At 37.7% G+C, this 25,139-nt stretch overlaps 1 protein-coding gene across 1 annotated transcript in view; it reads left to right on the plus strand.

Moving 5' to 3' along the window:
• PTPRD (protein tyrosine phosphatase receptor type D) overlaps positions 1–25,139 on the plus strand; it is a 6,523,893-nt gene that overhangs the window by 2,677,779 nt on the left and 3,820,975 nt on the right. The gene's annotated exons all lie outside the window — the stretch shown is intronic.

The following is a 25,139-nucleotide window of genomic DNA, read 5'->3' on the forward strand; positions in this document are numbered from 1 at the left end:
TGAGAAGAATGAAAATGGACAACACAGATGCATAGTTATAGTGAGTACCTAACTTTTATTTCATAACCATAATGTATGGTATTTATTGTAGACATTCAGTTTACCACATCAAGTTTCAAAACAGCTCACCTGCTCATCAAAACATACCTGAAACAAAGAACTATGTATTTTTGTTCACCTTCCATTTGTGTGTGTCTGTGTCCATGTGTACGTGTGCACGTGTGTGTGTGCGTGTGTATATGTGTGTGTGTGCATGTGTGTACGAGCATGCGGAGGGTGGGGGGATGGGAGAACCTTTCTTTCACTTTACATCTAGTCAGTGTCTCCCCACTCACTCTGCTAAAATAAGCACCTTTGCCACCACCGCTCATATACTCTCACTTATCAAAGCAGCATCCAACCGTTCACTTTCATCCCCCAACTACTTAACTCCAACACCCAACACCAGAAGGGAAACAGAAGAGAGGTAAACTTGTACCTCTTCTCCACCTAAGCACCCCAACCAGCAGAGGTAATAACCAGACCCTTAATGCCATAAATAATGGAGGTAGGGTGGGAAGCAAGTTCACACCTAAATCGAAGGCTCTACCCAACTGCATGCACATAAAAAACCTTAAGCCCCTCCTCATGACTACCTTACTTCCTCTCAAGCCCTCATCCATCCTAATTTACCCCTTCCTTACCCACAGTTCTACCTGACCTCTTCCACTTCCATCCCAGCCCCTAGCTCCCCACCTTTGACCATCTCATTTTAACCACAAAATATTGAAGTTGTCATTGGACAAATTGGCTTGTTCCCAAACCTCATTTATTTTCCATCCTTAGACTATTCAGGAAGGCTGAACTCATCATGTCATACTTTTTAAGTGTGGTGTGTATATACATATATATATTATATAAAATATCAGCAACCTAGCCAATTTATTATATATCTTTTGTAATACTGTTGTGATGTTTGCCAAAAAAATTGCCTCTGTTTTCTGTGACAGAATGAAAATAATATGCAAGCTACACTTAAACCTTATAAAACCTGCCACAGTTGTTAAATTTAAAAAAAACAGCACTGATCCACAATGTATTCATTTAGTGGCATTGAAAGGATGTGGCAACATGTGACCTTTTGTTTTATATATATATATATATATATATATATATATATATATATATATATATATATATAGATATATATATATATATATATATATATATATATATATATATATATATACATATATACATATATATATATAAATATATACACTACAGTCTACAGAGCAGAAAATTTCCTACTGTTTTGCAGGTGGGCAAGATGCCCTGCATCCCCCACACCCCCTGCCATATTCTAATTCCAAGATCGTACTACAGTGAGGAAAAGGGTAATTTTCCCAATCCCCATTGCAGTGCGGTGCACTTCAAAACACTGATGTTTTAAAGTCGACAGGAATTGAGTTTGCAGTTTTCCCTCTCTGTTACTCCATGTCCATCCTTGTTACTGTCGAGGTAAGGGACTTCAACATTTTGATAGTAAACCGATATATATATATATATATATATATATATATATATATATATATATATAGATAGATAGATATAGATATACATAGTTAAATCAAAATCATTATTCCCACTTGTAAGTGAATTATACAGAGGAAGAAAAATATACAGCAGACGTGAAATATGTGAAGCATGTAAAATGGAAACTTGTAATTGTTATGTCCTGTGTTTATAAAATCTGTGACTATGTGTAAGTCGGGAAGCTGAAGTTGTGTAAATACAGTTAGAAGATTAAGGTGATAACTAGCCCATGTCAGGAAAACAAACTCATTAGTTTGAGAATGTGGAAATTCTGCTTAATTACATCTGTGGCTTCTGTATGTAAATGATATAACCCTGAAGTGGAGTTAACAGTCAACAGAAATGTAGATAATGACATTTATCCTTGAGTTTATGATGTGCAGGCCTGTGAGTTGCTCCTGCACTGATGTCTCTGCCTTTGATCTCTGAAAATTCAAGTAGTGTGAGTTTAAAGCTCAGTGATTGTTTTAATTAGGAGACAGTAAAGAAAATGCTTAGCTCTAGATACATTGTTTTCTTTTTTGAATTCTTTATGATAAAAGTGAGGATTTTCAGTTTTCTTTTTAAGGATTTATATTTCTCTTCATATCTAGTAACTGCATTGTTTAACTCACTTTTTCTTAGCTAAACCATTGTATTTATTCCCTTTTAAGAATATTGTGGCTGGTCATCTGTTTACCTATTAATTGATAAACAGCCATGTATTGCTAAATGCTGACAAGCTGTTGGGATTCAACTTTAATTGGACAGGTTACTCTGAACACACTGTTATTTGTGTTAATAAATATTGGCTTATCATCAAAAGTAAAACAATAACTGGAATTTTCTCAATCAAGTAAATATGGAGTGGTGATAATGGTATCTCATGTCAGGACACAAGAATGTAGGGTTGGATAATATTGCCAACCATGCCTAGAATGACAGGCATGTTTGTGTGTTCATAGGTTCATAGGTTGGTATTAGGCTATTGGCCCAGGGCCTATAAAAGCCTAGCCATAACAATTCCCTGGCTATTTCTTTCCACAATATTTACTTCCCTGGACCTCTGTCTAACAGGTTGACTGACGTGATCCCTGGGATGAATTTCCTATCTCCTATCCAATCGTCAAGGTTCCTTTTGAAGAGGGCCAAAGAGGCGCTCTGCTTGACATGTATGAGCAGTCTATACACTCCATTTTCCAAAGCCAAAAATCTTACTTATCTCTATCTGTCCTTGCTTTTATAACTTTGATTTTGTTGTCATCCTCCAACTGTATATAAAATAAAACTTACACATACTATTTTATACCATATTTTGCTTTCATTTTTGATTTCATCCATATTAATATCCATAACAGTATCTATTCCTGATAATGTTGTATTTCAGTGTTCATACCTTCTGTTTCCCTGTTAAATCTTTGCTCTAACTTCCATTCTTTTTCACATTTTCATTTTAATATCCAATTTAGTAATCCCCGTTATTATTTTTCAACTTTTTAGGAATTTTGTACAAATTTAATGAAGCTACATAAACCACAGGATTAATTAGTCCTAGACCACTATCTTCATTTTCAACATATAAAGTACCTTTTTTAACAGTGTTAAGCTAGAAACACATATAAATGAGAACACTGTAGTATATATATCTCTTTTTCAAATTTTTGTGGTAAGCTAAATATACTACCTAAGTAAGCCATTTTAGCAATTAATGTTGAATTTATTAAATAGATCTTTTTTCTTAAAAGATAACATAAAAGTTTTCCAAAACATTCATACAGTTCTCATTTTTTCTATTTTTTTTTCCATTGTAATTCTCATATTTCTTGTTTTTCAAAATCTATTACCAACACGGTTATTTCTTCTGTATTAAATGCAGGTTCTCCTATCTTCCAGTTAAACCCCAGTCCTTTACTCCTTTCATTGTTTAGATATAAACCTATAGCCTTTAGACATTAATTTCAATAGTTCAATGCCCTGTCATTCCTTTCTCATTTTTGTAACAGTTATGATGTCATCTGTGTAAGATAACAGAAAAGGTAATTTTATATCCTCCTTAGTAACATATCCTTCTTTCTTCCTATCTTGATTTATACAAATTAATATCACATTCATTTTATATTTATCTCCTGACTTAACTAACCATTAACAAGACTTTTCTACATTCATAGGCAGCATATGCATTTGCTATCTTAGTACTAATATTGTAAGACTGAAATATTTCCCATAACATTTCATATTGCATAGTATCAAAACCCTTAGATCAGCTGTCATGATTTGTATTTGTTCCTTCCTGTATATACAATAATCTACCAATTTTCTATCATTAATAATTCCTGACTGCCTTTACCACTATAAATTGTGTCCTCTATGATGTTATACAATTTAACTTCCATTCCATTCTGCATGATTTTCATAAAACAATTATAATCTGTGTTGTTTAACAATATTGGTCTCCAATTCTGTATTTCATGCCTATCCCCTTTTTCCATATAAACTTTAAATTACCTCTACATAATTATTTATTTTTTTTTTTTTTGGTTAGTTTGATGTATCTTTATATATTTGATACTCTATTCCATCAGGTCCTGCTGCCGATTCTACATTGACTAATGCTAATATTTTGTCCACTTCTTCTAGAAGTATTTTTCTCTCTAAGTCCTTATTACCATGTTCTGAAAGACTTTTAACTTTCCATTGCTTCTTCTCGTTTATCTTTTATTATTTAAATATTTCTTTTACATAATCTTTTTCTATTTCCATTTTTTGCCTGTTTTGTATTACTCCTGTTGCATCTTTCATCTATCTCATTATACTATTGTCATCTTTAATGAGCTTCCTTACATACGGAGCCACTTCTTCCTTTCTTCCTTGCAGAAAATATCCTTGTTTATATAATAAATATTTAATTTTTTTCTTGATTCATCTCACATATTTCTTTTTTTCTTTAATAAAATATTCTCTGTCATTTCTTTCTATATTATTAAATGCTTCATTACTTAGTTTTACATAACATCTTTTTTTGCTTCTCCCTATTATATAATTGTCATTCCATATAATATTTCTTGCATTTTTCTGTAAGTACTATCCACCATTTGGACTAGTTTTTATAAAATTCTCTAAAACCTACACAATCTTTCCAAAGCTCTTTTACAATCATTTTTTTTTATTTTCATTCCATTTTTTTTATTTAGTCTCTTTATCTATTTCCTATTTTTAAATATTATTTCTTTCATTTAATCTCTAGCTAATAGCCAAATGATCTGAAACCCCTGTTTCTATTACACCTTCCTCTGTAGTTTCTACTCATGATGATATCAAAAATAATCTAATTCTGTCCTATGTTTACCTCTGGTATATGTCCAACTGTTAGATTGCCATATCTTAAATTTACCGTATCTGATTAACTCTAATATTTTATTTATGTCACAACCCTTTTCTTTTTCTTCTCAATATTGTAATAAAATCCTTTTAAGTTATAATGTCCATATTTACTACTATATAATCCAAAATATTTTGAAACATGTTTTTCTTTGCTTGTGAAATATGCATAAAGAGCGATAATTCTACTCAAAGAGTGATAATTCTATGTACCCTTTTCCTCCATCTTATATCTAAAATTGTTATTCAACCCATTATAACCAAAGCCTCATCTAATATTTATCTGATTCCTAACATAGAATACATATACCTGTACAAGTTTTTCTTCCCAAATTTCAAACTATGTTACCTCCCTATAATCTTTCTCTTTATATTCTTTCATCTTTATTTAAATATGTTTTGTCTTTCAAAACAATTATATATGTGCTGATTTTTCCCACCATTCTAGATGACCTAATCTTCTAATCCATTCATACTATGTACATTTATGGCTACTGTTCTGCAACTGATTTTTTGTTTTCTTTTTTAAGTATCCTTGCTAAGTCATCTATTTTAACTCTATTCATCCTTTCCCTTCTTTTTTATAGCAACTCCTATACATTTTCTTTTCCTCTGTGTCACCCTTTTACCAAATATGTTTTTCTTTTCCTTCACTACATTCCATTGTACATCTTCATTATCAATTATTTCTGAACCTTCCTCTATTTATTTTTCTTTATTTGCTTCTTCTCTATTTCCCCACCTTTATTTTTATCATCTCTCAGTATTTCCTGTTCTATATGTATTTGCTTTTGTTCTTTTCCCCTTTGCTGAGTATCTGATTCCCCTTCTACAATACCTATAATGTCTTTACAATCCATCCACATATGGCCATTTTACATTTATAACATTTTAAATCACATTTTTCACATTGTGTCCCATTTCTCCACATATATAACATTTCCTTTTTTTGTTACAGTTACTAATTAAATTATATAATTTCCCACAACAGAACATGTTTTTGGCTGGCCCCATTATTTCAGAACACATTTATCACCTTTGACACTTATAATATTAGGGATCTGTTTAATATTTTCTGAGATACAGTGTCAAATCCTTTGATATGTCAGGGAAAATGGATAATAATAGGTTATTATCTATGGCAAGAAAAAACAAACTGCTACTAAACCAGCACTGCTCCTGATGCAAAACAGCAGGACTAAACACCTCCCAAACACACGAATGCTTGTTCTGGAAGTCAAAGGCAAAAACACCAAGCTGCTACTAAGCCAACACAGTCCTTAATTCCAAGCAGCAGAACTAAACACCTGCAATAAGCACAGTCAGAGAGGTGAAACTCATCAAAGGTAAACTCAGCCAGGTAGACAAACTCACTGAAGCAGGTCTTTTTAAAATTCCAAAGGGATAAGCAAACAAGACGCCAATGAACGAACGACTTCAATTTTATTAAGCACCACGATACTGCTTTTCGTCGGCACCGAAATGAATGAATGAAAGAGTGTTATGCACCCCTAAATATACGATCCTTTTAAACCTGAAGATTAGAGGAGAGAAATGTGAAGAGTAGACTGTGGTGATGTATTAACTTGTGATGCTACGCAAGCTGGATTGTTGCTTGTTGTGTGGAGCACTTGATATTACAAATGTGTCTCGTTAATAGGAAGGAGCCTATAGATAAAGTTGGGAAGGAGAAAGGCAAATATAAAGTTAATGATATAGGGGTGGGTGGGAAATTAGGGATGGTTGGGGAGTGAAGCAGGTAGAGACTTGAGGGTCAGTGAGAGTTAAGTCTCTGGGCATGAGCAGAGAAAAATAATGTCAGAAGAGTAATTGGTCCCTCAAAGTAAATGTAATGAATGTTTAAATATAAAATATCAAAAGTAAAGGAGTAGCTGTGTAGATCAGAGCGTGTGTATGTACCTTTAAGAAGCATTTCCAGATATAACTTGTGCATATAAATAGTGAGCATGTGCAGGCAGCAGTGCCATTTTGAGAGAACAGCCAGAAAGTTAAAATGTATGAGTGTGGTAGTATGTTTATAAGCTTATTTAAGTTAAAGTTACAAAACCTCAGTTCTGATGTGTTTGTGTGTAATAAAGCTGCTTGAATTGAAACCACAAATGTTTGTCTGTTTTATCCTAACTAGATGAATGACTGGTGTCAGAACCGGGGTTAAAGCAGCAGCTTCTACAAGCCATGGGGTGCCATTGCTGAAGGTGAAGGCAGATTAAGCAGGTTTAGTGAAACAGACTCATTCAAACAAAAAAGAGCCAGAAACATGCAAAAGGTAAAGAAAACTGCACAAATTATTTGGCAATGAAAATGAAACAGTGCATTTGTAAGGCACAAAAATGCATTATTAATCAAAAGAGTAGCACAAAATGTATTATTAATCAAACGAGAGGCACAAACCACATTATTAATTGAACAATTTTTTTTAAACCATGATATTTGATAAAACTAGTGGAACTATTCATATGGCGGCTCAGAATTACCTTTGGTTTACATAACGAGCATGTTGAAAGTAAAACGGGCACAAGAAAAATATAATGAGCATGATAAGAGATTAAAAGGGCATAACAAGTACAATAAAATGACAAATGAACTTTAAAGAGCAAGGCAACTGCATGTTTTTTACTAAAAGATGATGTTTTGGCCCAAACTACTATTTTGCATTGACTGAAGCAATTCAAAGCATAACTAGAGGTGTTCAAAGTATCTCAGAGTGTGCAAAGTGTTTGCAGAGTGCGTGATTTATTAAGGTGCTATTATTTCAAAAAGTTTGCTGTGTGCAAAGTACAGTTATATTGCAAAGTGCAGTCAAAGTACAGCTGTTTTGAAAAGTTTCTTGTGCTGTGTAGATTTATTTGCAGAGTGACACCATTTCAGAGTGTTGCTTACACTGTACAGAGTTAATTAGCAAAGTGCAACCATTTTGAAAGGTTCTTGTGTTGTATACAGTTTATTTGCAAAGTGCATTCATCTCAAAGTATTTCTTACTCTGAGCTTTTTCCACTGTGTACAGTTTATTCTCAAAGTACAGTCATTTCAAAGTATTTCTTACACTGATAAGGAGTGGTTTCACAAAGAACAGTGATTTCAGAGAGTTCTTGCGCTTTGGAGACTTATTTGGCAAAGTGCAGTTTTTTCAAAGAGTTTGTTGTGCTATAGGGCATACTTACAAGTACTGGCATAAAGTGCTGGCATATATTTATGTGTGTATGCCCGTACATGATTTCTAGCAGCTTCACTACTGTGTTTTGATATGGCAGAGGCATTTTTTTAGACCAGGTCCACTTGAGCTTGATCATAATATAGCAGAGAATTGGAGAGTATTTGAGCAGCAGTACAATATTTTCCTACAAGCAGCTTTTTCTGACAAAGATACACATACAACGGCATTTATTTTGCTTAGCTTAGCTGGGTCAGAGGCTATTGAAAGGGAGAATTCATTTGAGTATGCACCAGCAGTATATTCAAGAGAGGGGGAAACGGACATATTGCAGTACCAGCTGAATCAAGGGAAGACCCACAAGTCCATAAAACACAAATTTAATGAAATGCGCAACCCCCAGACAAATGTTACATTAGACAGGCACTTATTTTATTCAAGAGAGACCAAAGGTTAGGTGAAACTTTTTTCAGCTTATATCACTGATTTGAGAAATAAAGCCAGAATTTGCAGATTTGGTGACTTGAAAGATAAGTTAATAAAGGACAGGCTTGTGTGTGGTGCTAATTGTGCTGCAGTGAGAAAGATTTTGCTTTGTGACAGTGATTTAACATTAAGCAAAGCCATAAACATTTGTTAAATCCATGAGTTCACAGAAAGGCACACAAGTATGCTTGCAAGTGATAAAAGCATGGCTTTAGCAGCCTCTAGAGCAAACATAGACAGCATGCAACACATGGCAAACAGAAACAGGCCTAAGCATATGGCAGCTGCTGCCCCTGTGGGTTTTTCTGGGAGATCTCATAGCTTTCTAGCAAGTTCCAAGACTTTCTCAGTAAAAAGGGCATGGTCAGTACACTATAAGAGTGAATCAGCAAAACCCAAGTGAAGTCTTATTGTTAACTGTCATAATTGTGGTACCAATCATGAGTTTAAAAGAAAGAAGTGCTTAGCATTTGGTCAGCAGTGCCACAAGTGCAAACAATGGAATCATTTTCAAAGGTTCTGTAAATCAAGCAAGCCTCCTTCAATTCTTAAGAAATGTCACTAAAAAAGAAAGTTGATCACTTTGAGAGCTGCAACCCTATTTTCTATGTAGATGGTGTATTGATGATTTGAATAGGGGTCTTGTCAATGGTTAACTGCACCTGGAGTGTCTCCTGTCCGTCATACTGTTTTGCCAGCCTGGAGGTGTGTATATCTTTAATGTCTATTGAAACTCCACCTCCTTTGGCTTTATTACCCACAGTTTGGGGTCTGAATGTATGATAGGATGAGTAACCAGGTAAGGCTAGGGTTCTCCCTGCAGCTTTGAACCAGGTTTCTGTGACTGCACAGATGTCAGCATTTTCCAGGGTTAGGAATGCTTGCAATGAGGGCAGTTTCATGTTTAGACTCCTAGCGCTTAGAAGCATGACCTTTAATTTGTGTTCTCTTGGAATTTTTATGTTGGTAGTTTTAACCTCATCACTTTTCCTAAAAAAAGGCACTATAGGGGAGGCAAGAGCCATTGCCAGAAGCCTGAAGCCCAGGTGAGACAGATGCAGGCATCTCTGGCAAAGCACCGTGGTCTGTCGATCATATCTTCCCAGGCAGTCAGGTACTGGATCCCCCTGGAATGACACCAGAAACTAAGAGAGTTGTTAAAGTTAATCATTTTCTGTTTGTATTGAGACATCATTCTGTGTGATGGTAGAATGCTGATTAAGGCTGGGGACATACCTGCCTGGGACACATAATCAGTGAGCTCAATCATGTCTCTCTTCATACAGTCCAGAGAGGTACATCTCAAGTCATTCATGCCAACATGTACTACGACAGAGTCATAACAGTATTTGTTGTTGAGAGACTTGAGTGCATGTGTGATATGGCAGATCCTAGCACCTGCCAAACAACTAATCATGAGTTTCTCCTTATCCAGCCTGGTGAGAGACACATCTGTGTGTCTCACAATGGAGTCTCCTATGTCTAACATGTTGTGTTTATGGTGAAGCCTTAATGGCTGTGAGGTACAGATGTGTGGACTATGCATGGTATATTGTGTGGAGGGCTGTGGAGATTGTGTGCATTTTTCCCTCAGAGGTCTCCTTTGTTTGGGTATGTTTATGTGGAGGACCTCCGCATATGTAGGTGTGTGTTGTGCAGGTGTAGGTGGTGTATGAGGTATAGTGATGGTGTTGACAACCTTTTCAGTGCCAGATATACTGGCTTGAGGGGGAGAAAGCTTGGATCTAGGTTCCTAATGTAACTGCATCTCTCACAAATTGCGTTTCTAGGTGGTAATAGTAGATGGTTGTCCGTATACATGAGGTAGTTGCTACACTGTTTCAGCATGCCCAAATCAACCAGATTGGCAGGAGAAACTGTAGGAAATTGTCAATCCATATTAGTCAGAATCTGAGGGAGAAAGGCCAGGGGTGGGCCTAAAGCCCAAGTGCTTAAACAAAAACTAAGATTAGAAAAACACTTAAGAATAACACTTAACAGTTTAGACAGGCTATAAACAAGCAGTAATAAATGCAACAGAAAAGATGCAGTTGAACACTTTAGAGGACAGGCAGCAAGTAGCAGGAAAAAGTAAAGCAAGATGAAGTAACAGAGCAGTAGGAAGAAACACAAATTAGAAAAATATAAGCAGCTGAATAAAGTTTTTTTTTTATATAAAGTAGAAAGGGAGAGAGCAGGAACAGAAGATAATTCAAGGTTACGGGACTAAGGGCTCTGGCCTTCCCAAATGATCTCTGTATTAGGTAGCATGAACTAAAGAGATGGGACTGGGAGGAGTGTCCTAGACCAAATTTACAGTAAGGGTGGGCAACTGGAAGAGCCAGCAACTTTAAAAACACAACAGCAGTAGTGTGGAGTGTGGGAGAAAAAAAGGTTTCAGCAGAGATCAGAATACAGTGCCAGCAAATATATAAATAATTCAGTCAAGCAAAAATAAGACAGTGCAGAACTCTGAACAAAGTGCCAAAACTTCAGTGGCCTTGATGACACCAATGAATTGGAGACTGCAGCAAGGGTGGGATAAAGGTTTTTTGAAAGTGAAACCACTAAAGTGCAGTAAAATACTGTTCTAATGGAGAGAAACAGCCAATTTAAAATATTTTAAATGCTGTATTGTTGTTTATTCATAGCAAGGATAATAAACAGGGGAAAAAAGGACAGAGAAGTTGAGCATTTAATAATAGAAAACCATTGTTGTCCTTTATTTAAAAAGCCTATGCATCTTCCAGCATGACTACAAAGAAAGATCCTCAAATTGCAAAAGTACAATTTCAAAATGGTCTATACAAGGGGTAAACTTCATTATCTGGCTGATACCTTATCCAGACTGCCCAAAAACACCACAGAAAAGCTTGATGCAGAGAATTTTGACTTTGATGTCATGGAAGTGCATAATTTTTCTACCACAAGACTTGATGAGCTGAGAGACCATACAAAGACTGATTCAGTTTTGCTAAAGCTCAACCACTTCATCAATGTAGGATGGCCGTCAAACAATCTTGTGTACCACCAGAAGTACAACCTTACTTTCCTTACAGAGATGAGATGCTGATGGAAGATGGTATAATTTTCAAAGTTCCTAAAGTTATTGTTCCTACTTCCTTACAACATGACTACATTCAGATTTTGCATCATGGCCACCCAGATTCTTATTCTACCAAAGGAAGGGCGAGATGTTTAGAATTTTGGCCTTCTCTAGCAAAAGACATTGGTAAAGTTCTTTCTTCTTGTTCAGTTTGCAACAGTATTAAGCCACATTTGCAAAAAGGGGCACTTCAGCTAATCTAAATTCATGAACTACCTTAGTCAACAGAAGCAACTGACATACCTGAGTGGAATAAATAGCATTACTTAGTATTGGTAAAGTCTTATTCGAACTGGTTTGAGATCAATTTGCTACCTAACCTAACATCCAGTGCTGTTATTATTAAGATGAAACATCATTTCTCAGTCCATGGTAGTCCACACAAAGTTATTTCTGACAATGATTCTCAGTTTACCAGTCAACTGTTTCAGAGATTTGCTAAAGAGTGGGACTTTATTCATGTTACTAGCAGCCCTGAAAATCCTCAGTCAAATCGTCTTGCTGAATGTGCAGTACAGAATGCAAAGCAGTTACTGGAGAGGTCAAAGTGTGCAATACCAATATCTTCTTGAATTTACTCAATTTCAGAAATATACCCTGTGACAACCTACTTGGCTCACCTGCACAAAGGCTTCTATGTAGGCAAATCAGAGCAACCTTGCCTATCAGTTCTAGTTTGTTGGTGCCTAATGCTAAAAACAACAGAGCAACCAAAGCCCAACATTTTATGAAGCTTTCTCCTCAAAAGTCCAGCTATGATAAAACTAGCAGATTTCTTCTTCTGCTGAAAGAAGGAGAGACAGTGAGGATGCAAACAGCAAAAGGCTTTGATTGAATTGATCAAGTGAGAGGTATATATACCAAGCCGAGATCCTACGTAGTGGAATCTGATGGTTTAGAGTACAGGAGAAACCGGAGACATCTTCTTCATGTATCAGAAATGACATTGCAGCATTGTACCTGTGATACAGACTCTCGATCTCAGAGCAACCCTGACAATGTTCATACTGAAGAACATGTTGCAGTATCCATTCCTGTTCCTGATGATGTCCTAGATGTCCCAAAAGTTAAACATTCCTTGAAGATGGTCCCCATTGCTAGATCCAATTCTAACTTTTATTTTTCACGATCAGGTCGTATTTCCAGACCTACTATAAAATACACAGCAGCCTTGGACATGATTGTTTTATATGTGTCTGATTTTGTATGGTTGCATGTCAAATAATTAGTTCTGTATAATTGCATGTCAAAAGATCATTTCAGTAAATTGCATGTCATAGAATACTGTCATTTCGTATATGGATCTTTTCTCAAAGAGGGAGGGTGCAGATCAGAGTGTGTGTATGTAAGATCAGAGCATGTGTATGGGAAGCATTTCCTCCCACCAAAACCTGCCTGGGGTATTATCCACCTGGGTTAAGTAACCTCCCTGGACTAAAGCCACAGTAACCTGTTTTGTATATCACAGTGTTTTTGATCTTTTCAAAAGCATATTTTTTGTTATTATTAGTCCTATACTTGGTTAAATGTGTTAGACTACAGCCTGACTCTGCCAGCAGCCAAAACCTCCTCCCCCCGACTATTCTTCTACCCTTTACCATAGTCCATCTCCGTGTTACAGTGACCCTTTCCCTTATTAAACTAGCCCTGTAACTGCTCTCTATTCCATTACTTGCCTTCCACCTTCTCCCAACTCCTATAATCTCTTGTCAAGGTTACCCTAGACCCTTGACAATTAGGGGTCTGTCATTTACGATCCTCTGTAGACAACACAGTTTCTCTCCCTCTAATCTCATCCTCTAATGTTCTTACTTGCTGTTCTTTCCACCACTACTAATCTTCTTCTACTATCTTTTCTGAACCCTTGCTATATTATCTATCCCAGAGTCCTATCTACCCTCTACCTACCTCCCCTTCACTACCTCCATCCCTACTAGTTTCCCCTATTTTCTCTCCCTGAATTTGCTTTCTTCTTTCATTGCTCTCTCCTCCTTATATTATTCCCTTAGCCTCTGTATACCCTTACTCTGGTTTCCCTTCTCCTGCCTCTTACCCTGGACTTCCACCTCACTGATTGTCTCTCTCCCACTGCTCTCACCTTACTTGTGTCTGCCCCGGTTTGCTCCCCTCCCTACCCCCAATTCCCACCCACCCCCGGGGGTCCTTAACTTATTACACATTGGACACTCCTTCTATCGCTCTCAACCAATCTTCTTCCTCTACATAACTAAACCTCTCCCCTTGTATATTTTACCTCTTTAGTTTCTCCAACCTCATCTAGCTCCACCCATCTCCACATTCTATTTTTAGTTCAAACTCACATTATCTGTTATCCCCCATTTAATAGCATCACTTTCCTTCTCCATATCTACTTTCACCCTTTCCCAGCCTTCCCTTACTCGGTACTCCTACTAAATAGTACCTACCTGTTTACTATAACCTCTGCCTATCTTCTATTTGCTTTATCTGTTCTCCTTTTCTCCTTTCCTATCTACACCTTTCTCTGTAGGTTGGCACATTACTACTTGTCCTTTAACTTCATTGCTATCACTAACTATATTCACCTGATACTTACTTACTACCATGTCACCTATACTCAAAGCTGTTTTCACACATATCCTTCTCTTTTCTGCTACTATAGCCTTCCCATCCATACCTTATTACATCACCTTCTTTGAAAACAGTACTTTACATGAACATAACCTTCACCTCCAACAGACTTTACCAACCTCTTCTGTCAACACCCTCAATCATAGTAATATAACCTGTTCCTCTAACTTTTTACTACCAAAATACCACAGAACATCTCATATGTCATACTACTTAAACAAAAAGTATCTTTATAGCACACCAAAGATCCTTAAATCCCAATTTTACCCCCAGTACAACCTCCTCCTACACGGAGATATTCATCCTAACCCTGGTCCTAATACTAACTGTAACTTAAATCTAAACAATACTACTTTACCAATACCACCATCATGTACTAAAGCAGCCAACTCCCTTCAAATAGCTCACCTTAATATTAGAAGTATAAATAACAAAACTCACCACCTACATGCACTCCTAGACTTACATTCATTTGATATTCTATGTCTCACAGAAACTTGGCTAAAACCCTCTACTCAAGACCAGGAAATCACCCCTCCTGGCTATAATATACTTAGATGTGACCGCATAAAAAAGAAAGGTGGAGGTATAGCCATTATCTATAAATCTAATCTTAAAGTGACCCTCTATAATGAACTTCCATCACTAGACTCCAGAGCCGAAATATTATCTATCAAACTTCAAATTAACAATAATAAATCAATCTTTCTAATTTGTTTGTACCTTCCCCCTGAAAATAATACACATATTCTTGAAAACTTACTTAGCTCACTTTCTAACCAACTACCCCAAGAAACCATAATACTTGGTGACTTCAACATTGACTGGTTAACCTGTTCATCCCAGCACCCTACTAACCACATAAACCTCTATGGGTTCTCTCAATTAATAACCACTCCAACTAGAATCCACAAACCTAATAAAAAAGAAACAACTCTGGATTGGATCCTTATTAATAACCATCCTAACATCTACACTCCAGGAACTCTTCTTGATAATATTAGTGACCATATGCTCACATATGTTGTTAGACAGAAATTGCATATCCCAACTACCAATAAACTCAAGACATCCCGCTCAAGAAAATTCTTCAATCCTGAAAAGTTCCTGACTGAATTAAAAGCATGTGACTGGTCTCCGCTGACTCACCTTGAAATTAATGAGGCAGTGGCCTACTTTAATAGTAACTTTCTACAGATCCTTAACTTTCATGCTCCCATTCGCTCTACTAGGATAAGATCCAAAACAGCACCATGGCTAACTAGACAAACTAAGAAGAAAATGATCCTGAGAAATAAAATGTGGGCTAAATGGAGAGCTACCAAATGTCCATCAGATCACCTCCTCTTTAAACAATTAAGAAATGCTACTAAGAAAGATACTCTTACAGACAAAAAGGAATTTTATCTACACCTTCAACAATCCACTCAACACACCCCTCAAAAATTCTGGTCAAGTATTAATACACTTCTTAAACCAGGACATACAACTACTCCTACCCCTTCAGGCTTTAACCTTAACAATTTCACCCTGATCCCTGATGCCTTTAACAAGTATTTTACAGAAGTCATTCAAACCCTAGCTAATTCATTACCCTCATCCACAGTTATCTTACCAAATACCCCTAGCACCTCCTCGAATGCCTTTCACCTTCAACCTGTAGCTACATCTCTTATTTACAAGCTTCTCAAGAAACTTAAACCTTGTACTCCATCCACTGACCAACTGCCATCAGAATACCTACAAATTGCTGCAGAAGCTATAGACTACCCCATATCCATACTTATTAGTAGGACTATCTCTGAAGGAAAAATTCCCACCCTATGGAAAATATCTCATATAATTCCTCTACATAAAGGTGGCTCCTCTACTGAGTTCTCAAACTTTCGCCCTATTGCCGTACTCTCCCCATTAGCAAAGATTATGGAAAGATGCATACACAAACAATTTCTCAACTACCTTCTACAAAACAGACTACTAGCCAATTGTCGACATGGTTTCAGACCTTCACACAGCACTACAACTGCCCTCCTCTCCTTCACTGACACTATAAATAACAACAAAAACAATAATCTTTTCTCCTCTGCTCTATTCCTAGACCTGTCAAAAGCTTTTGACATGGTTAACCATAACATACTTCTTGATAAACTAAATCACTATTCTCTTGGCTCACAAGCACTTCAATGGTTTAGGAGTTATCTCCAAAACAGGCAACAAGCAGTGCTATGGGACAACAACCTATCTTCCTTACTACCAGTAAACATTGGGGTTCCTCAAGGCTCTATTTTAGGTCCCTTTCTTTTTCTTTATTTATAAATGACCTACACGTGAATATACCCCAAGCCATCTGCATTCAGTATGCTGATGACTCAACTTTAATCTGTTCTGCTAATAATGTTTCCTCCCTCCAGTCCCTCACCCAAACAGTCTTTTATAATGTAGAAAAGTGGTTTATGGAACACTCCCTCCTTCTTAATGCCAAAAAAACAAAACTTCTTCTCTTCACTCCTACTCACAAATCTTCCACACCTTTCTTCACTATCTCCTATAATAATGCTACCTGTATTAACCCAGACATGTCCACTCGCCTACTAGGTGTAACTATTGATAACCGTCTTAATTTTGATGACCATATTAACAACACCATTAAATCAGTTAACAAAAAAATAGGTACTCTCTACAGAATTAAACCCTTTCTTACCCCAGCAGCTAGAAAAAACATTGCCCAGACCTACCTGATCTCTACCCTTTTCTATGCCTCTGCTATATATACTAACTTATCAAAAAATAACATGACCAAACTCTCTACCTGTTATAATAGTATATCTAGATTCATTACTGCTACTCCCTTTAGAACTCACCATTGTCTCAACCTCAGGCAACTCGATTGGTTAGAACTAAATAGCCATTTACTCTGTCAGCAGCTACTTATCATTCATATGTCTCTTCACTACCCTGAAGCTACCCCAAGCCTTACAAAACTTATTTCACCTTATAAGAACCTAGCTACTCTACGCTCTGCTAATAAACTCCTCGTAGCCTCAGCTAAATCTTACAATAAAGCTGGTGACTCATTATTTTCAAATTCTGTTGGGAAAATCTGGAATCAACTCCCTCAAGAAATAACTAACCTAGACTCCACACCCCTATTCAAAAAACACACCAAAGAATATCTTAAAACTCAGTGGCTATGTCCTTGTACTAAACCCGACTGAAATTACTTCTCCCTTACTCCTACCTTCCCCCACTATCCCCTAACTGTGCCTCTAAATAATATATTTAATTGATGCCAGCTACTTCTTTTATATTGACTTTTCAAAAGATTTGTTTTATTTTCCTTCTCCATGTTATGCCGTCTTGTGATTTTCTTATCAGTTTTTATTATTCTAACTTTAGTATGCTGCATTCCTGAAATTTGTATTGTTAACCAGCTGTTTTTGGTTAACTTGCCTTGTGTTTGCTAGTTGTTTTTTTTTTGTTAAATTCTTACACAAGCCTACCATTGTACTTTTTGTAGTTTGCTTATCATGTTTTTTGCTGTTAATGTTTTCTTACTTCATGTAATTGGAGCTTTTCTCTCCGGGCCTCTACTGAAAACGGATATATGTCCAGCTAGACTAGCCCAGTCAACAAATGTAAAATAAAATAAAATAAATAAAAATAGGTAGCACATGCATATAAATAGTGAGCACATGCAGACAGTAGTGCCATTTTGAGAGAACAGCCAGAATGTTAACATGTATGAGTGTGGTAGTCAGTCTGTTTATAAGTTTATTTGAGTTTAAGTTACAAAGCTTAATTTCTGGTGTGTTTTGCGTAATAAAGCTACTTGAACTGGACCCACGAATGTTCTTCTGTGTTATCCTGATCAGACAAATGATGACTGTCTACTAAATAGTTTATTTAGCAAAGGACCATTGTAGATGTAACAGGACAAACTACTTCTAGATTGAGAAATGGAAAAACAATGAAATAAGGTATAGAGGTATTTTAACCTACCAGTAATTTGGTGAAGAAATGATAGCATTCCTTACAACTTAGTTTTCTAAAAAATCAAAAAATATTGATAATTGTTTTCTAACAACACATATACTACAAAAATAAACAAATGTATTGATTTTGCTCACCAGAATGTGCTTTGTTTTACTTGTTATACTGATGCCTAATAGGGCAGACCAAAAATGTGTTTGAAAACAGCTTGACCATACATAGCTGGTGGATAATATTTAGTATGCACTATGTTAGAGAAATGTGCAGTGAAATAATCGACTGAACTCAAATAAGAACATAAGAGAGATGTGTTGAACAAAAACAGAGCGACATGCCTTCACTTTTAATCTCTTGGTCAAATTCTCGTTATTTCAAAGTCCTGTAACTCCATAATAATGCAGCAGATAATTATACAACAGCATCAAGGTTTACATCCAGATATGGAACAGCATTATTTTAACCTAATTTGATATTTATAGTTTGCACTAAATTTAACTGTTTGCCTACAAATAGGTATATCTAGTATATTAATCAGTGATGTGTGTGTTCATGCATGCAAATATGATTATTTTTGTATAAGCATGTTTGTGCATGGAAGTGTGATATATATATATATATATATATATATATATATATATATATATATATATATATATGTCTGTGTGTGTGTGTGTGTATGTGCGAGTGCATGAGAGTGACTGTGCACAGACATTCCCAACATTCTCAAATTACTGTGGGCGCCCTTCTGCCTTGCTGTACACTTCAAGCTATTTCCATTATAACCTATCCATAGTACATGGTTCAAAGGTTCATAGGTTCATAGGTTCATACTAGGCTATCTGCCCTAGGGCATTTATAAGCCTAGCCAGAGTATGTTTGGCTTTCGCCACCCATTTTAAATTTATTTTGCTATGCCCTTTTTCGAGGTTAGTATACTGTGCCTCTGTCTAACAGTGACACAGAAGTGATACCCGGGGTAAACCTACGATCTCCCATCCACTCATCAAGATTCCTCTTGAAGAGAGTCAATGAGGGACTCTGCCTAACCTGGACTGGGATTTTATTCCAGAGTGAATGGAGCCTCTGGGTTATGAATCTGTCCCTCCAGCATGTCCTATTTATTTCAGTGCTGAGATTCAAGTCTCTCGAGCGTGTAGCTCGATGGGATTTGGATTTTTTGAGGTGCAGCATGTCCCTTAATTCCGGGTTGGACATGGCCTTATACGTCAGGCACAGGTCACCTCTGAGCAGGCGGTATGCCACTGAGTAGAGCTGGAGTTTCTTTAACCGGGCAGCATATGGCATCTGTTTGAGCCCTTTGATCCTCTTGGTGAGGTACTTTTGGGGTCTTTCCAGTTGCTGCAGGTGGTTGGTAAGGTACATCGCAAAAGGGGCATTGTACTCGATTATGGGCCTGATGAGGGATGAGTAAAGAGGCACGATGACCTCCCCTAATCTAGATGTGAATCCCTTCATGATTAGGTGGGCTATATAAAATGTTTTTCTAACCACTTTGGCCACGTGGTTGTCAAATGAGAGATTGCTATCAACTTGGGCCCCCAGGTCCCTAATGACTTCTTCTGTACTTAATGGATTACCACCTATGTGGTAATTTGTGGGCACTTTGTTTTTGCCAAAGGGGATGTCTATACACTTTTTGGCGTTTAGCTTGAGGCCATGGCTCTTGCACCAGTTGTCTGTTTCTATGAGGCCCTTTTGGAGGATGCTTGTGTCGGCTGGAGAGTCGATTATGGTGCCCAGTTTGCAGTCATCTGCGAACTTGGTCAGCCACAGTCCTTCCGTGTTGGCCTGTACCTCCGAGAAATATATACCAAACAAGAGAGGTCCCAGGACTGAGCCTTGTGGGACGCCACATGTAACTGGTTTGGAGTCTGACATGGCTCCAGCAATTCTAACCATGTGGGTTCTGTCCTTGAGCCAGTTTGCAACCCATCTAGTGACATAGGGGTTTATATTTAAGCTGGTGAGCTTATCTATAATGCCTGAGTGGGGTATTGTATCAAGGCTTTGCGAGGTCCAGATAGGCTGTGTGGACCACCTTCCCTTCGTCAATGGCCTTGGTGACTGTTTCAAAGAAGTCAGCCAGGTTTAAGAGGCAGGATTTGCCCTTAACAAAGCCAAACTGGGTAGGATCCAGTGTCTGTAGGTCCCCAATATCTTTATTTATGAGGTCCATGATGATCCTTTCCATAGCTTTGCAGACCAAGCTAGTCAGGCTTATGGGGCAATAGTTTCCAGGGTCCGTTGAGGCACCACCTTTGTGGAGAGGGACCACTGTTGCTGTACGCCACTCTTTGGGTACATATCCTGTAGTAAGGCTGAGATTGAACAGTAGTTTTATGTTTGGGTTTAGCTCTTCTTGGAGTTCATGTAGGACGCAGCCTGGGACACCGTGCTGTGTTTTTTGCTTTGGAGATGGCGGCTCCCACCTGAGCATCTGAGATGTTGGGGGGGCAGCACTCTGCTGGGATAGATATTTTCCCTTTTGGTGGGGAGGGGAGAAGTTTGCGCTGAACCTGTCAGCTAGGATGTTGGCAATGTCTGTGGGATCAGTGTATTTTTTGTCATTTTGGACTAATTCTGAGCATATCTGGGAATTCCCACCCAGGTTCCTAACATAACTAAAGAAAGCCTTGTGATTATCTTTAGTGTCCTGTGCAATTTTTCTCTCGAAGCTGGCCTTTGACGATTTTATGAGTGCCCTTAGTTTTTTGCTAATACTGATCAGAGATGCCTTACCTTTTTGGGATTTTGCTCTATCATGTAGTAGCTTCCTCCTTCTATTGTATAGTTTGTTTATGGCTGGGGTCCACCAGACAGGTCATCTGCCTTTGGAGGAATGGGTCTTGGTTTTATTTGGGATTGCATGATCCATGCATTCCTGAAAGTGTTCATAGAATGCATTTATAAAGGATTCTGCGGTCTGGGCCGTATTTTCCACAGGCCCGGGGGCTTTGAAGGATTCCACCTCGGTTTTGAGGAGTGTGAAATTTGCTTTAGAGAAGTTTTTCACTGTGGTTTTCTGGGCATGGGGTGGGGTCGGGATGTGAATATCCAGTGAGATCCGTTTATGGTCTGATCTTACCAGTAAGGGATACACTTCTGGTCTGGAGCATAGAGTCCCCATGTTGGTGATGATCAGGTCCAGTATGTTTTCCCCTCTTGTGGGAGTGGTAACAAGTTGTTCCATAGCATTTGAGTTTATGAATTCTAGGAACCTTTGGGCAAGGGTGTTGGAGCTAGAGTAATGCTCCCAATCTATGTTTGGGTAGTTGAAGTCGCCCAATATAATGGTGTTTGGAGAGACCTTCATATTTTCCAGTGTTCTCAGGAAGGCCGAGTGGGGTTCCTGGGTTTGGGAGGGTGGTCTGTAGCAGGCTATAAACTGGAAGGCAGTTTTACCCACTGTTAGTTGCACATGGATAGTCTCTGATGCTTCGTGCTTTGCCACCAACCTGGAGGTGTGGGTATCTTTGATGAATATCGATACTCCCCCTCCTTTTGTGGTTTGGTCCAAGTTTTGGGGCCGAAAAGCATGGTATGAGGTATAACCTGGTAGTGCTGGGGTGCTCTCGTGAGTCCTGAACCAGGTTTCTGTTACTGCACAGATATCGATGTTCTACATGCTAAGGAGAGTTTCAAGTGAGTGCATCTTGAGGTTTAGACTTCTAGCGTTGAGTAGCATTACTCTTAATTTCTTATCCCTTGTGATACCTATGGAGGTGGGTTTATCTTTTGAGCCTTGCCTAAAAAAGGCACTATGGGGGTAGCAAGAGCCTTTGCCAATATCCGAAAGCCCAGGGGTGACAGGTGCAAGCCGTCCCTGCTGTACTCTTGCAAGGCACATGGACGTATGCTGTATGTGTGTCCTTTCCCTATTTTGTCTTGTTTCTCCACTGTTCAATGAACTAATCTGCAAGGTCCACACACTGACACATTGTTCACAATTTCTTTTCTCTGCCCCTTGACCCAGACCACTGCTCATGGAGATGACATAATGCTGGACACGGGCTCCAATGCTGTCTGCCTTTTCCTAACTGATCTGGTGAACTAACTTTAATAGTGTTGTTGAAATGCAGGATCACAGACACCTTGCTGTGCATTTCACTCTGTATCCCAGATATCTTGTAATGCGTGGCACTTTTTTTTTCTGCTCATGCACCTCTTATAATGCAATCCAGTGAGTGTTATACTGCAGACTGACATCTATCGCACAAATTGAAAGTTATCTGTGAACCAGGTCATGCATTTTTCATCTCACATTTAAGTCCATTTGTTCAGATGTTGTATTCTCCTCACAGTTTAGCTGATATCCATTTTGTTATACTCACATTTCAGTTAACATGTTGTACTACTTCACATTCAAATTCACCTTTAATTTAAGAGTGACAATTAGCCCATTAACACCTGTGTAGTGTGCAGTCACACCTCTAGTAGCCTTCACACATCCTTGCATTCCAGGCATTTTCTGAAAATTAAACTTAAAAAGCATAATATAAACACATGGTAATATTTTGTAAGCAATAAAAGCTATTAAAACTGTACCAACAGTAATGTTGTCAGTACAAAATATTCCTTACAGTGATAATAGTGCATTCATAGTTTTTTCATGAATTCTATAATAGAGTAATAATTCACAGATACCAGGAATTATATTTCCTGCTAAACTTTCAAATATTTAAATATGACATTAACGGCATTGATTCTAAAGTTAAAACAGCAATTTTTTTTTTTTTTTTTGTGAGTGGTATGCTTCCTTCAGAGATATTTTACTACTATATGGTCTACCCAAGATCCATAAATATGCACTGAACCCTCCAGTGCAACCTATCATACCCGGACCAAAGAGTAAAAAGGACACACACACACATGCACACACACGCACACACACGCGCACACGCACACACGCACACACACACACACACACACAAACCATTCTGTAAAAACATCAAGAAAAATGCAACCAAACAAGAGTTTTCACTATGTGATACCTTAAACCTTCTGCAATGGAGCCCCATGGGATATATGCAAATGACCCAAGAAGGATATGGGAAATTCTTTGTTACACTTGGCATTAGATTGTTTTTTATTGTTATACCAAATAAATATGGCATTGGAAATATTCAGGTACTTTGTAAAAATAGTAGATATTCTACTAAACATATTTGATATGTTTACTACTTGAATTAATTTTTGAAAATAATGTTATTTTGTTTGAGAATGAGTTTTATTTACAAGTCACATAAGTTGTAATGGGTACTGCCTGTGCCAACAGCTATGCGGATTTAGTATTAGCTGTTTGGGAAGGTGTATTTGTGTGTGTATTTTTGCAGACAATACCATAGAAATGTTTATTCATTATTTACACAGTAGATCCAGCTTCCTAGAATTCTCTATGATGAAATCATCTATTAAATTACATTTTCTTGATGTTAATAATGAGAAAGTGAGGATAGTAATATAGCTATTAGTGGTTTTATAAATTAATGTAAAAGGAATGTTTTTATGCCTAGAACAAGTATGCATCCAGTGGAGAGTTTTAAAAATATAGTGAAAGGGCAGATGCTGAAGACAACTGTACTTATTAGTGATGATAATTTGCCTGAAGAAGCTTTGTGCAAATTAAGAAGATCAACCCCTTTTCGGTTTATGTTGTTCAGATGTAGCTCACAGTAAGGAAGAAATGCTTCAGAGATGCTTAGGGTACCCATGTCTGGCTCACAGACAGGATCCAGGAAGTTAGAAATGGGGAGTCCACCTCTGCAAAGACGTCAGTCACAAGTGGAGTCCCTCAAGTATCAGTCCTTGGACCGCTCCGTTTTCGCCTTTACTTCTCAGAAATCAAGGCCAGTGTCAGTGGTCTCTGGCTGACTAAATTTGCAGATGATTGCAAATTAGAAGCTGTCATTCAATCCCACACTGACACAAATATTCTCCTGGAGGGGGTGACACAGACAAACAACTGGTGTCAGAGCCATGGACTAAAACTAAATGCCAAGAAATGCATAATAGAATCCTTTGGGAAGTCATCCACTTCTGGTAACTATCACATTGAGAACACACCCCTTAGAGTTGACCCAGTAGTCAGGGACTTATGGACACACATAGATAGTAATCTAACCTTTGATCATCATGTATCTACAGGAGTGAGGAAATCTTTATATGTTCAACAACTTATAAACAAAGGAAGGGCATCTAACTTCATTGAAGTCATTGTTCTACTGTATTTGCTATTCATCAGACCTGACCTGTCTTTGAGTACAATGGCCCTTTGGTGTGTACCTACCCAGGCATATCCAACAAATGGAATGTCCACAGAGGCTCCTCACAAAAGAATACTGGGATTAAGTAAAATGTCCTATGTAGACCGCCTCAAGGCTCTATCCCAGTATTTTGTCTCCTACTAGCTTTTAAAGGGAGATCTGTGCCTGACACACAGGGCATTGTCAAACCCCACTCTGATGGACCTCCTGCATATCCACAAAACAAACAGCACCAGAATCACCCATTCTAAAGACTTAAACCTTAACTGTTATATAAATAGGACCTGCTGGAGAGCCAAGTATGAATCCCAGAGATTACCTCATCTCTGGAACAGGCTCCCCATCCATGTGAAGCAGAGTTCCTCCCGAACCCAATTCAAGTGCAACCTGGACAATTAGATGGGGAACAGGAAATTCATCCCTGGTTTGGCACCTATGTCTCTGATGCAAACAGGTAACCTGTAAATGTTTCATCTCCCAAGCCCCTGCTTACACTTATCAAGGGTATCAGAACTGACCAGAGATTTGGGATGCATGGCTAGGCTTAAAAAGGCCCTTG

Source organism: Protopterus annectens, chromosome 2.part0, assembly GCF_019279795.1.
Source record: "Protopterus annectens isolate FY-2018-M chromosome 2.part0, PAN1.0, whole genome shotgun sequence".
Lineage (NCBI taxonomy): Eukaryota > Metazoa > Chordata > Ceratodontiformes > Protopteridae > Protopterus > Protopterus annectens.